Source organism: Bufo bufo, chromosome 7 (assembly GCF_905171765.1).
Source record: "Bufo bufo chromosome 7, aBufBuf1.1, whole genome shotgun sequence".
NCBI lineage: Eukaryota > Metazoa > Chordata > Amphibia > Anura > Bufonidae > Bufo > Bufo bufo.
In genome coordinates, this window is record NC_053395.1 from 93,166,304 (window position 1) to 93,182,387 (window position 16,084).

Here is a 16,084-nt window from a genome sequence, read left to right on the forward strand (position 1 = left end):
ACAAAAAAAAATCACAGAAAAAAAGATAATAATGCACTAACAAAATCGATACAAGCATTATATATGGACCAAGCCCTCACTCTGATGTAATAAAATCTGAGACACTTATCCAATATATTTTGATCAAAACACATCATCTGTGCCACCTACCCAGCGCCAAGGTGGTCTCAGGTCAGGCGGGTCCTACGCTAAACCTACCTAAGTCATTGGGCTTCTATAGGTGGTACATATAGGTGTGCTTGCTCCTCCTCTCATTGGTTGCTTGATGCACATAGAGGTGACTAGGAGCAGCACACCATATGTGCGGAGTCTGCGCTCCTGAACATAGAAGCCCAACGGCTTAGGTAGGTCTAGCGTAGGACCTGCCTGACCTGAGACCACCTTGTATTTTGATCAAAATATATTGACTAAGTGTCTCAGATTTTATTACATCAGAGTGATGACTTGGACCATATATAATGCTTGCATCTATTTTGTTAGTGTATTATTATTATTTTCTGTGATTTTTTTCGTGAATGTGGCCAGAGACATCCGCATATTTATTTATCATACCGTGCAGGATGTTTTTATCTTAGTTTTTTTCAGTGATTTTTTTTTTTACACGTTTACACAGTGTGCATTCTGACATTCAGCATAAACCATTTCTGACTTCCAAATAAGAGGACTGTTCTTTCTAGTCTAACTTGTTTATAAGGTTACTTTCACATTGGCATTTTGGTTTCAGTTTGTGAGATCCATTTCAGGGCTCTCACAAGCAGTCCAAAACGGATCAGTTTTGCCCTAATGCATTCTGAATGGATAAGGATCGGTTCAGAATGCATCAGTTTGCCTCCGTTCCGCCTCCATTCTGCTCTGGAGGCAGACACCAAAACGCTGCATGTAAAGGCAAATGGATCCCTCCTGACATACAATGGGGACGGATCCGTTTTTACTGACACAATAGAACGGATCCGTTTTTACTGACACAATAGAAAACGGATCCGCCTCCCATTTACTTTCAATGGTGTTCAAGACTAGGGTTGAGCGAACCCGAACTGTAAAGTTCGGGTTCGTACCGAACTTTAGGATTTTTGGACCCCGGACCCGAACCCGAACATTTCCGTAAAAGTTTGGGTTCGGGTTCAGTGTTCGGCGCTTTCTTGGAACTTTGTGAAAGGCTGCAGAGCAGCCAATCAACAAGCGGTTAACTGTCTGACCTTAGAAGCCAACACAACCATGCCTACTAATGGCATGGCTGTGATTGGCCACAGCAGCATGTGACCCAGGCTCTATATAAGCACTGCTCGTGACTCTGCTGTTACAAGTGTAGGGAGAGGATGCTGCTGGACTTGTGATTTCAGGGAGATAATAGGAGAGAATCTAACTCAGCGATCTACAGAGAAATAGTTGTGTGGGTGCAGGACACAATCGTTTTACCCTGCCCTGAGGCCATTGACCAACAAAAAAAATAACTTTTATAATTCTGTTAGTTAGGTGGGTGGCGGCGGCGGCCATTTTATGCAAGCTCAGTGCACCAGCACTGCATCTGAGCTTTTGGGACATTGCAAATCACCATTTTTTTGGGCAAACTACAACATCTGGATTAGTCAGTGTGCAATTTAAGTTAGAAATACACCCATCATTTTCTGGGGTTTTAAAAACACACATTTTTTTTGCCAAAAAACTGTATTTTTCTGATCTGCAAGTGTTAAATTAAAGTTTAATGTATACAGCTTTCATATTCTGTTACCAAAAAAACACTTTTTTGGCAATCTACAACATCTGGATTAGTCAGTGTGCAATTAAATACACCCATCATTTTCTGGGCTTTGAAAAACACACTTATAATTTAAAAAAACTGTATGTTCCAGATCTGCAAGTGTTAAATTCAAGTTTAATATATACAGCTTTCATATTCTGTTACCAAAAAAAAACTTTTTTGGCAATCTACAACTTCTAGATTAGTCAGTGTGCAATTTAAGCTAGAAATACACCCATCATTTTCTGGGCTTTGAAAAAAACACTTTTTTTTCCCAAAAAACTGTATTTTCCTGATCAGCAAGTGTTAAATTCAAGTTTAATATATACAGCTTTCATATTCTGTTACCAAAAAAACACTTTTTTGGCAATCTACAAAATCTGGATTAGTCAGTGTGCAATTTAAGCTAGAAATACACCCATCATTATCTGGGGTTTGAAAAACACACTTTGTTTTTTCAAAAAACAGTATTTTACCATATCTGCAAGTGTTAAATTCAAGTTTAATATATACAGCTTTCATATTCTGTTACCAAAAAACACTTTTTTGGCAATCTACAACATCTTGCTTAGTCCGGTGCAACGTGGTGTGGTGCAACGTGACGTTGGTGGATAGACCGAGACATGATGTCCCAGATGTGCTCAATTGGATTCAGGTCTGGGGAACGGGCGGGCCAATCCATAGCATCAATGCCTTCGTCTTGCAGGAACTGCTGACACACTCCAGCCACATGAGGTCTAGCATTGTCTTGCATTAGGAGGAACCCAGGGCCAACCGCACCAGCATATGGTCTCACAAGGGGTCTGAGGATCTCATCTCGGTACCTAATGGCAGTCAGGCTACCTCTGGCGAGCACATGGAGGGCTGTGTGGCCCTCCAAAGAAATGCCACTCCACACCATTACTGACCCAATGCCAAAACGGTCATGCTGGAGGATGTTGCAGGCAGCAGAACGTTCTCCACGGCATCTCCAGACTCTGTCACGTCTGTCACATGTGCTCAGTGTGAACCTGCTTTCATCTGTGAAGAGCACAGGGCGCTAGTGGCGAATTTGCCAATCTTGGTGTTCTCTGGCAAATGCCAAATATCCTGCACGGTGTTGGACTGTAAGCACAACCCCCACCTGTGGACGTCGGGCCCTCATATCACCCTCATGGAGTCTGTTTCTGACCGTTTGAGCAAACACATGCACATTTGTGGCCTGCTGGAGGTCATTTTGCAGGGCTCTGGCAGTGCTCCTCCTGTTCCTACTTGCACAAAGGCGGAGGTAGCAGTCCTGCTGCTGGGTTGTTGCCCTCCTACGGCCTCCTCCACGTCTCCTGATGTACTGGCCTGTCTCCTGGTAGCGCCTCCATGCTCTGGACACTACGCTGACAGACACAGCAAACCTTCTTGCCACAGCTCGCATTGATGTGCCATCCTGCATAAGCTGCACTACCTGAGCCACTTGTGTGGGTTGTAGACTCCGTCTCATGCTACCACTAGAGTGAAAGCAGTGCCAGCATTCAAAAGTGACCTAAACATCAGCCAGGAAGCATATGAACTGAGAAGTGGTCTGTGGTCACCACCTGCAGAACCACTCTTTTATTGGGGGTGTCTTGCTAATTGCCTATAATTTCCACCTGTTGTCTATCCCATTTGCACAGCAGCATGTGAAATTGATTGTCACTCAGTGTTGCTTCCTAAGTGGACAGTTTGATTTCACAGAAGTGTGATTGACTTGGAGTTACATTGTGTTGTTTAAGTGTTCCCTTTATTTTTTTGAGCAGTGTATATACAGCTTTCATATTCTGTTACCAAAAAAACAACATCTGGATTAGTCAGTGTGCAATTTAAGCTAGAAATACATCCATTATTTTCTGGGGTTTGAAAAACACACTTAAAAAAAAAATAAAAAAAAGTATTTTCCAGATCTGCAAGTGTTAAATTCAAGCTTAACTGCTTCCCGACCGCCAAACGCAGGGATGCGTCCTAGCGGCGGTCAATTCATTCCTCCTAGATGCATATACGCGTCATCTCGCCTGTGTGCGCGCGTTCACAGGAAATGCAGGTAAGCGAGTGGATCTACAGCCTGCCAGCGGTGATCGTTCGCTGGCAGGCTGTAGATGCGATTTTTTTTTAACCCCTAACAGGTATATTAGACGCTGTTTTGATAACAGCGTCTAATATACCTGCTACCTGGTCCTCTGGTGGTCCCTTTTGCTTGGATCGACCACCAGAGGACACAGGCAGCTCTGTAATAAGTAGCACCAAGCATCACACTACACTACACCCCCCCTGTCACTTATTAACCCCTTATTAACCCCTGATCACCCCATATAGACTCCCTGATCATCCCCCTGTCATTGATCACCCCCCTGTAAGGCTCCATTCAGATGTCCGTATATGTTTTGCGGATCCGATCCATGGATCCGTGGATCCGCAAAACACATACGGACCTCTGAATGGAGCCTTACAGGGGGGTGATCACCCCATATAGACTCCCTGATCACCCCCCTGTCATTGATCACCCCCCTGTAAGGCTCCATTCAGAGGTCCGTATGTGTTTTGCGGATTCACGGATCCATGGATCAAATCCGCAAAACACATACGGACGTCTGAATGGAGCCTTACAGGGGGGTGATCAATGACAGGGGGGTGATCACCCCATATAGACTCCCTGATCACCCCCCTGTCATTGATCACCCCCCTGTAAGGCTCCATTCAGACGTCCGTATGTGTTTTGCGGATTCACGGATCCATGGATCGGATCCGCAAAACACATACGGACGTCTGAATGGAGCCTTACAGGAGGTGATCAATGACAGGGGGGTGATCACCCCATATAGACTCCCTGATCACCCCCCTGTAAGGCTCCATTCAGACGTCCGTATGTGTTTTACAGATCCATGGATCGGATCCGCAAAACACATACGGACGTCTGAATGGAGCCTTACAGGGGGGTGATCAATGACCCCATATAGACTTGTGACAAAAAAAAAAACTTCCATGAACTCACTATGCCCATCACAAAATACCTTGGGGTGTCTTCTTTCCAAAATAAGGTCACTTGTGGGGTAGTTATACTGACCTGGCATTTTAGGGGCCCTAATGCGTGAGAAGTAGTTTGAAATCAAAATCTGTAAAAAATGCCCTGTGAAATCCGAAAGGTGCTCTTTGGAATGTGGGCCCCTTTGCCCACCTAGGCTGCAAAAAAGTGTCACACATCTGGTATCGCCGTACTCAGAAGAAGTAGGGCAATGTGTTTTGAGGTGTCTTTTTACATATACCCATGCTGGGTGAGAGAAATATCTCGGCAAAAGACAACTTTTCCCATTTTTTTATACAAAGTTGGCATTTGACCAAGATATTTATCTCACCCAGCATGGGTATATGTAAAATGACACCCCAAAACACATTCCCCAACTTCTCCTGAGTACGGCGATTCCAGATGTGTGACACTTTTTTGCAGCCTAGATGCGCAAAGGGGCCCAAATTCCTTTTAGGAGGGCATTTTTAGACATTTGGATCCCAGACTTCTTCTCACGCTTTAGGGCCCCTAAAATGCCAGGGCAGTGTAAATACCCCACATGTGACCCTATTTTGGAAAGAAGACACCCAAAGGTATTCAATGAGGGGCATGGCGAGTTCATCGAATTTTTTTTTTCTGCCACAAGTTAGCGGAAATTGATTTTTTATATTTTTTGCTCACAAAGTCTCCCTTTCCGCTAACTTGGGACAAAAATTTCAATCTTTCATGAACTCAATATGCCCCTCACAGAATACCTTGGGGTGTCTTCTTTCCGAAATGTGGTCACATGTGGGTATTTATACTGCCCTGGCATTTTAGCGGCCCTAAAGCGTGAGAAGAAGTCTGGAATATAAATGTCTAAAAAAATTAACGCATTTGGATTCCGTGAGGGATATGGTGAGTTCATGTGAGATTTTATTTTTTGTCACAAGTTAGTGGAATATGAGACTTTGTAAGAAAAAAAAAAATATATAATAATTTCTGCTAACTTGGGCCAAAAAAAATTCTGAATGGAGCCTTACAAGGGGGTGATCAATGACAGGGGGGAGATCAGGGAGTGTATATGGGGTTATCACCCCCCTGTCATTGATCACCCCCCTGTAAGGCTCCATTCAGACGTCCGTAAGTGTTTTGCGGATCCGATCCATGTATCCGTGGATCCGTAAAAAACATACGGACGTCTGAATGGAGCCTTACAGGGGGGTGATCAATGACAGGGGGGTGATCAGGGAGTCTATATGGGGTGATCACCCCCCTGTCATTGATCACCCCCCTGTAAGGCTCCATTCAGACGTCCGTATTTGTTTTGCGGATCCGATTCATGTATCCGTGGATCCGTAAAAAACATACGGACGTCTGAATGGAGCCTTACAGGGGGGTGATCAATGACAGGGGGGTGATCAATGACAGGGGGGTGATCAGGGAGTCTATATTAGGTGATCACCCCCCTGTCATTGATCACCCCCCTGTAAGGCTCCATTCAGACGTCCGTATGTGTTTTGCGGATCCGATCCATGTATCCGTGGATCTGTAAAAAACATACGGACGTCTGAATGGAGCCTTACAGGGGGGTGATCAATGACAGGGGGGTGATCAGGGAGTCTATATCGGGTGATCACCCCCCTGTCATTGATCACCCCCCTGTAAGGCTACATTCAGACGTCCGTATGTGTTTTGCGGATCCGATCCATGTATCCGTGGATCCGTAAAAAACATACGGACGTCTGAATGAAGCCTTACAAGGGGGTGATCAATGACAGGGGGGTGATCAATGACAGGGGGGTGATCAGGGAGTCTATATGGGGTGATCAGGGGTTAATAAGGGGTTAATAAGTGACAGGGGGGTGTAGTGTAGTGGTGTTTGGTGCTACTTATTACTGAGCTGCCTGTGTCCTCTGGTGGTCGATCCAAGCAAAAGGGACCACCAGAGGACCAGGTAGCAGGTATATTAGACGCTGTTATCAAAACAGCATCTAATATACCTGTTAGGGGTTAAAAAAAATTGCATCACCAGCCTGCCAGCGAACGATCGTCGCTGGCAGGCTGGAGATCCACTCGCTTACCTTCCGATCCTGTGAACGCGCGCGCCTGTGTGCGCGCGTTCACAGGAAATCTCGCGTCTCGCAAGATGACGCATATATGCGTGACTGTGCCTCCAGCTGCCGCCTCTGGAACGCGATCCTGCGTTAGGCGGTCCGGAGGCGTTTAAGCTAGAAATACACCCTTCATTTTCTGGGGTTTGAAAAACACACTTTTTTTTCTTCAAAAAACAGTATTTTCCTGTTCTGCAAGTGTTAAATTCAAGTTTAATATATACAGCTTTCCTATTCTGTTACCAAAAAAACACTTTTTTGGCAATCTACAACATCTGGATTAGTCAGTTTGCAATTTAAGCTAGAAATACACTCATTATTTTCTGGGGTTTGAAAAACACACTTTTTTTTCCCCAACAAACTGTATTTTCCAGATCTGCAAGTGTTAAATTCAAGTTTAATATATACAGCTTTCATATTCCACTTTTTTGGCAATCTACAACATCTTGATTAGTCAGTGTGCAATTTAAGCTAGAAAAACACCCATCATTTTCTGGGGTTTGAAAAATACACTTTTTGGACAAAAAACAATATTTTCAGGCCTTGCAGCATCAGCACGTGTAAAATGACTGGCTTATATACTGCTGTCAAATTCAGTTGTTAAAAAAATCACTCGGTTGGGCACAAAAAATTTAGTTGGCGGCTTTTGATGCAGATGTCATTGTGAGATACACCCTTAATACATTTGGGTTCATTCAGAGATTTTAAATACCGCCATTTGGTACACAAATATTGAATTCAGGCCTACACTGGTTCAGGCCCTGTGAGATACACCCTCTACATACAGGGGTTTGATTTAGGGATTTGAAATACAGCCATTTGAAATAAAGCTATTTTGGGCAAAGAAATATTTACTTCAGGCCTACACTGGTTCAGGCCCTGTGAGATACTCCCTCTACATAAAGGGGTTTGATTCAGGTATTTGAAATACAGCCATTTAAAATACAGCCATTTTGGGCAAAAAAATATTTACTTCAGGCCTACACTGGTTCAGAACGTGTGAGATACTCCCTCTACATACAGGGGTTTGATTCAGGGATTTAAAATACAGCCATTTGAAATACAGCCATTTTGGACAAAGAAATATTTACTTCAGGCCTATAATGGTTCAGACCGTGTGAGATACCCCCTCTACATACAGGGATTGAATCAGGCATTTGAAATACAGCAATTTGAAATACAGCCATTTTGGCAAAGAAATATTTACTTCAGGCCTACACTGGTTCAGACCGTGTGAGATACTTCCTCTACATACAGGGGTTGAATCAGGCATTTGAAATACAGCCATTTTGTGCAAAGAAATATTTACTTCAGGCCTACACTGGTTCAGACCATGTGAGATAACCCTCTACATACAGGGGTTTGAATCAGGCATTTGAAATACAGCCATTTGAAATAGAGCTTTTTTGGGGCAAAGAAATATTTACTTCAGGCCTACACTGGTTCAGACCGTGTGAGATACTCCCTCTACATACAGGGGCTTGAATCAGGCATTTGAAATACAGAAATTTTGTGCAAAGATATATTTACTTCAGGCCTACACTGGTTCAGACCGTGTGAGATACCCCCTCTACATACAGGGGTTTGAATCAGGCATTTGAAATACAGCCATTTAAAATACAGCCATTTTGGGAAAATAAATATTTACTTCAGGCCTACACTGGTTCAGACCGTGTGAGATACTTCCTCTACATACAGGGGTTGAATCAGGCATTTGAAATACAGCCATTTTGTGCAAAGAAATATTTACTTTAGGCCTTCACTGGTTCAGACGGTGTGAGATACCTCCTCTACATACAGGGGTTTGAATCAGGCATTTGAAATACAGGCATTTTGGGCAATGAAATATTCACTTCAGGCCTACACTGGTTCAGGCCCTGTGAGATACTCCCTCTACATACAGGGGCTTGAATCAGGCATTTGAAATACAGCCATTTTCCGCAAAGATATATTTACTTCAGGCCTACACTGGTTCAGACCGTGTGAGTGTAACAGGGTTAAATTCAGACTTCCCAACAGCACAAAAACATAAGGCTGTCACTAGAGGGAGCTCTAACATGATTACACTGGTTGAGGAGAGTTAGGGCCTGATGCTCATATTAAAGTTGGACATCAACTGAGCCACATGTCTGTGTCTCTCCTCTGTTAAAACAGGTTAGTGTTATAACTATAGATGGAATATAATTGTTGTTATGTTAACCTATAGGGTTGCCTATTTTCTCTTCTGTATATTATTACAAGATATGATATTAAAGTTGGACATCAACTGAGCCACATGTCTGTGTCTCTCCTCTGTTAAAACAGACGCTGTCGGCTACATTGTGGCACTAGTCTGCACTACCACCACCACGAACGCGGGTAACATTTGGGGGCTCGTCCGTGATATGTAATTATCGTGCAAGACAGTCACAGAGTGAGAAGGCTGCCATTACAGTAAAGGGAGAGAGGGAAGGCTTCAAGCAAGCTATACAGGATCTAAGATGGCTGACATAGCATCAGTGAAGAAGCTGCAGTGGCAGATCCAGAAGCTGCTGCACACATTGTCTGAGGATCAGTTGCACTCACTTGCTGTACAGATTCAGGGAGATGCTGGAAAAGAAGTTCCCCAAGCTACAGGTTCAAGTGAGCAGGAGATCTGTGAGTACATCCTGGGACATTTACAGGGAGAAGCAGTGTGCAGCATGGAGGACAGTGGCAAGGCATATCTGCTTCAGATAAAAGAACTGGCTGAGTCCTTGCTAGGAGAAAGACACTCTGACACTCCACATGAAAGTGTGAACAGAGAGCACAGCACAATTCACACAAAGGACAGGACAGGGCAAATGGCAGAAAGTGGGTTTACATTAAAGGACTTAGCAGCTTACCTGCCAAGAAAGGAGTTAAAAATGTATGGTGGGCAAATTTCAGACTGGGACTCTGAACTTACATATAGCAGTGTATGTAGACAGATTGATGAAGGTATACAAGAAAGATACTCTGAGTCAGAAACCATCAGAACTGTGCTGAAAACTGTGAAACCAGGAACTTTTAAGGAAATGCTGGTAAACAAGGAGGATCTTTCTGTAGCAGAGCTGAAAAGGTTCCTGCGTTCACATCTTCAGGACAGGAGCGGCACTGACTTGTTTCAGGAACTGATGAACGCTAAACAGCATGATAAAGAAACTCCGCAGCAGTTTGTGTATAGAATTATGGGACTAAAACAGAAGGTTTTGTGGTCTTCTCAACAAGTTGGTGCTGCAATTACTTATGACAAGAATTTGGTACAAGGAGTGTTTCTTCACACGTTATATCAGGGGTTAAGTGAGAAATATAGTGACATTAGAAGAGAGATTAAGCCATATATTTCTGACTTATCTACAAGAGATGATGTGCTGCTAGAAATAGTTACCAAGCTAGCCAGAATAGAAGCAGAGAGGCAAGCCAGACTAAGTGGCAGATCCAGGCTGACTACTACCAATGTCATCCAGACACAGGATGTGAGAGAATCCATACACCAGGCTGGTGACAATCAACCCTCTCTGGTAGAGTTGACAACACAAGTTGCTGCTCTCACAAAGAATGTACAATTACTGCTACAGGCAGGGGCAATACAAAAGAATGAACATGGGCCGGTGAAGGTAGTGAATGACAGTGTTAAACCCAGGACTGTGCCTAAATGTAAGCAATGTGTGCATGAGGGTAGAGAAAAATGTTGGCATTGTTTTAAATGTGGTCAGGAAGGTCACAGTGCACGTGGCTGCATGAAACAGAAAAGGTTCTCAGAAAATGAGGAATGGTCACAGGTGAGGGACAACCAGTGATCAGTTCTCAAGACAAGTCCCAGACAGTCACAAAACCTAGTGAAATGCCCCTCCAACCAAAGAGTGGGGACAGGAGGAAAGTAGCCCGGCTGATAGGGAATAAATGCTTTCTTACTTGCAGTTTGGGAGGTGTCTCCACAAAAGCACTTGTTGACACAGGGTCCCAAATCAGTATTGTGGCTGCAAGCTGGATAAAACAATACCAACAGCACGCTACAGTACAGCCTATTGGGAAATTGTTTGGAGAAAATGAATGCTTAACAATTAAAGCGGCAAATGGGTCTGTTATCTCTTATGATGGATGGGTTGAGCTTGAACTAAAAATTGAGAATAATAGAGAAAAGGTAACTATGGTTGTACCCATGTTAGTTAGCCAACATTGCCCCTTTAAACCAATTATAGGGTTTAATGCAATTGAAGAATTGATTAAAGAAAATGCTGACAGTGGTAACTCTGATCAAAGTAGTGTCACCATACTATTAAGTGAGGCATTACATGTAAGAAAATGTAAAGCAAATGCTTTGGTGGGTCTTGTATTGTCACCCATGAGTAAAGATAATGAGTTGGTACGTAGCATATATACAGGTAGTCAAAGCATTAGGGTCCTGAAAGGGAAATCATGTGAGATTCGGTGTAATGTTGGTTCCTGGCCTGGCGAGGAAACAGTGCTGTTTGAGCCACTATTGCCCAGTCAATGTCTTGAGGGTCTGGAAGCATTCCCTACACTTGTGAAGATACACAGGGGACGAACAAAACAGATAAAGATTCCCGTTCAGAACACCACTAAACATACTGTATACATTCAACCAAGGACTGTGTTAGGCATGATCTACCCAATTATGGAAGAGATCCCTGTGGATGAGATTAAACCTGCAAAACAAACGACAAAAAAAAAATAGGAATACAATATCCATGATGCAAGCAAATGCCCAAAGCTTACAAGGCGAGAAATGGAATCCGCCAGTAGATCTACAGCATCTCACTGAAGAGGAGCAGACACTTGCTAGGCAGATGTTGTGGGAGGAGGCTGACATTTTTGCAAAAGAGGAGGAAGACATTGGGTGTATTCCTAATCTGAATCTGCAGATCAATTTAACAGACAAGATACCAGTGCAGAAGTCCTACAATTCCATACCAAAACCCTTATATCAGGAAGTAAAAGATTATATACAGAAGCTAATGAAGAGGGGGTGGATATGCAAGTCAAAATCATCTTACTCCTCACCTGTGGTATGTGTACGGAAAAAAGATGGCAGCTTGAGACTGTGCATGGACTTCAGAGAATTAAATAAGAAGACTGTACCTGATAGGCATCCCCTACCACGATCTCAAGATCTCCTAGATAATCTGAGTGGATTTTCATGGTTCTCTATTTTGGATCAGGGAAGTGCTTACCATCAAGGGTTTATCTCCAAAGAATCAAGGCATATGACAGCATTCAGTACACCATGGGGGCTACATGAATGGGTGAGGATCTGTCACTACCAGAGCTTTGGGACGTTCTCACAGCTCTGTTTCTCCACCCCTGTGATGATGTCACTACTAGAGCTGGGAGGAGTTCTCACTACTCTGTTTACTTTTGGTTTCTTTCACCACAGCTGTTTTTCATGTGTTTGATTTCCCTCTCTTTATATCACCCCTCCTCCTATGATAGGATGTGGATTATAGTTCTCACTTCAGTTGTAGCTATCAGTTCACTGGATCTGTGTTCTGCTGCAGCTAGCACTCCGGATATTGCCAGCCTGTCCTTGGATCCGTCTTCTCTGTGGCTGCAACACCTTCAGCTAAGTCTGCAGACATTGTTGTGTTCCTGTTTGTTTTCTGACTGGATCTGAGGTGGCCACGGTTCCCTCCATATACTGAGTAGGGCACTGGTGGCCGTGCCCCTTCCACTATTGTAGGGGTTACAGTGGTCATTAGTCTTAGGCACGTGGGCATGCCTCGTTCCGCCATTGGGATCCGGGCATGTGCTTTAGCAGAATAGGGAGAGCGTTGAGGGTCGGACAGGGGTCACCCTTTATCCTCCCTAGTTCTGGGTCCAGTCAGTTGCTCTGTACTGTGTATTTCTATTGTTGCTCACATACAGCCGTGACATTATAATCCACCAAAACCGTCCTTTTTTGACATGGATCCGCTTTCTGACCTGGTTGACCGCATGCAGGGTCTTTCTTTGGAAGTAGCGGATCTCCGTCAATCTATGACCCAGCTTCAAGCATTGGGCCCTGCTCCGGCTCATGGAGTCTGTTGCGAGCCAAAGGTCTCACTTCCGGAGACGTTCTCCGGGGGCAGTGAGAATTTTGTTCGTTTCAGAGAGGCATGCAAACTCCATTTTTGCTTGTGTTCTCACTCTTCTGGTAATCAGGAGCAGAGGGTGAGGATTGTCATTTCCCTGCTCAGGGGTAATGCTCAGACTTGGGCTTTTTCGCTGCCATCAGGGGATCCCTCCCTTCGATCCGTGGAGGGATTTTTTGTGGCCCTGGGGCAGATTTATGATGATCCAGATCGTGTTGCTCTGGCCGAATCTAACCTACGTGTTTTATGCCAGAACAAACGGTCTGCGGAGCTTTATTGTTCTGAATTTCGGAGATGGGCAGCTGATTCGGGTTGGAATGATGCTGCACTCCGGAGTCAGTTCTGTCATGGTCTCTCGGAGAGATTAAAAGATGCGTTTGCTTTCCATGAGAGACCAACGTCCTTAGAGTCTGCCATGTCATTGGCGGTACGCCTTGACAGGCGTCTAAGAGAAAGAAACGAGACCTCTCTGTCCAACCATTGTCAGTCTAGGGGCAGTGGTGCGGACTCATTCAGTGTGCAGGGGCCTCATCCTGTCTCGCTCCCCTCTGAGGAGGAGCCCATGCAGCTAGCTCGACTTGCCCCTGATAAAAGAGGATTTAGTCCTCAGAGTATGGTCTGTTTTTGTTGTGGGGGCATAGGTCATTTGGCAAATGTTTGTCCGTCTAGGAGATTCTTGAACCGTACTAAGAGCGATAATAAGAGAAAAATCTCAAAAGGTAAATCATCAGGTTCTGCTTCATCTGCTACTTTGGGCAAAGTTGATGTAGGATTTGATGCTTTTCCTCTGACCTGCAGTTCCCGTTTTCTCCTGTCTGCCAGGGTGGCGCTAGAGAGCAAAGTCATTTCTTGTGAGATTTTTGTCGATAGTGGAGCGGCCGTCAATCTTATTGACACTCAATTTGTAGCCATGCATGGTTTTCAGGTTTGCACATTAGATAAAGATATACCTGTTTTTGCTATTGACTCTGCTCCACTCTCACAGAGATCTCTGAAGGGCATTGTTCACAATATCCGGCTAGCTGTAGGTGACACTCATGTGGAGGATATATCTTGTTTTGTCCTTAACGGATTGCCGTCTCCTCTAGTTTTGGGGTTACCCTGGCTCACTAGACATAACCCCACTATTGATTGGCAAGGAAGGCAAATAAATGAGTGGAGTGATTTTTGTAGAGAGAATTGTCTCACAGCGACTTTTGCAGAGCTGTCTACTAAAACGGTGCCATCATTTCTCTCTGATTTCTCGGACGTGTTTTCCGAGAGCGGTGTTCAGGAGCTACCTCCTCACCGGGAGTTTGACTGTCCCATTAACCTCATTCCCGGCGCCAAGCTGCCAAAAGCACCCCTTTACAATCTCTCACAACCGGAAAGAATCGCTATGCGAACTTACATCTCCGAGAGTCTCGAAAAGGGGCATATTCGTCCCTCAAAGTCACCTGTGGCCGCGGGTTTTTTTTTTGTTAAAAAGAAAGATGGCTCTCTGAGACCTTGCCTAGATTTTAGGGAGCTGAATCGTATCACGATTCGCGATCCCTATCCCCTTCCTCTGATCCCGGACCTCTTCAATCAAATTGTTGGGGCCAAGGTGTTTTCCAAATTGGATTTGAGAGGCGCGTACAACCTGGTCAGGGTCAGAGAGGGGGATGAATGGAAAACGGCCTTTAATACCCCTGACGGGCATTTCGAGAATCTCGTTATGCCTTTCGGCCTGATGAATGCTCCGGCCGTCTTTCAGCATTTTGTTAATAGTATTTTCTATCATTTAATGGGGAAATTTGTATTGGTGTATCTTGATGATATTTTGATTTTTTTCCCCTGATGTTCAGACCCATCAGGATCATCTTTTTCAGGTTCTGCAGATTCTGCGGGAAAATAAATTGTACGCCAAGCTGGAGAAATGTCTTTTTATGGTATCGGAGATTCAATTTCTGGGTTTTCTCCTCTCTGCTTCTGGTTTTCGCATGGATCCCGAGAAGGTCCGTGCTGTACTTGAGTGGGAGCTTCCTGAGAATCAGAAGGCATTGATGCGCTTTCTGGGTTTTGCGAACTATTACAGAAAGTTCATTTTGAATTATTCCTCTGTTGTCAAACCCCTCACTGACATGACAAAAAAGGGGGCGGATTTTTCCTCTTGGTCGGAGGAGGCGCTTACAGCCTTTTCTAAGATTAAAGAGAATTTTGCGTCTGCTCCCGTCTTGGTGCATCCCGATGTTTCCTTACCTTTTATTGTTGAGGTGGATGCTTCCGAGGTGGGTGTGGGTGTGGTTTTGTCCCAGGGCCCTTCCCCTGCCAAGTGGCGACCCTGTGCCTTTTTCTCTAAAAAACTCTCCCCGGCAGAGAGAAACTATGATGTGGGAGATAGGGAGTTGTTGGCCATCAAGTTGGCTTTCGAGGAATGGCGTCATTGGTTGGAGAGGGCCAGGCACCCTATCACCGTTTTTACCGACCATAAGAATCTGGCATACTTGGAGTCGGCCAGGCGTATGAATCCGAGACAGGCCAGATGGTCTCTGTTCTTCTCCAGATTCAATTTTGTTGTTACATTCCGACCTGGGATAAAAAATGTGAAGGCTGATGCTCTCTCTCGCTGTTTTCCGGGAGGAGGAGACTCCGAGGAACCGGGTCCCATTTTGGCGGAGGGGGTAGTTGTTTCTGCTCTTTATTCCGATTTGGAGGCCGAGGTCCAGGCTGCCCAGACTGAGACACCTGCCCGTTGTCCTTCTGGGAAGTTGTTCGTGACTCCTGAGCTACGTCACAAACTCTTTAAAGAGCATCATGATACGGTTCTTGCTGGTCACCCCGGGAGTAGAGCCACGGTAGATCTCATTGCTCGGAGATTTTGGTGGCCGGCTCTTCGTAAGTCGGTGGAGGGTTTTGTGGCTGCTTGTGAGACGTGCGCTCGCGCTAAGGTCCCTCGTTCACGGCCTTCAGGTTCCCTTCTCCCGTTACCCATTCCTTCCCGTCCTTGGACACACCTGTCCATGGACTTTATCACGGATCTTCCTCGTTCCTCGGGGAAGTCGGTGATCCTGGTGGTGGTGGACCGTTTTAGCAAGATGGCTCATTTCGTACCTTTCCCTGGTTTACCCAATGCTAAAACGTTGGCGCAAGCTTTTGTTGACCATATTGTTAAATTGCACGGCATTCCCTC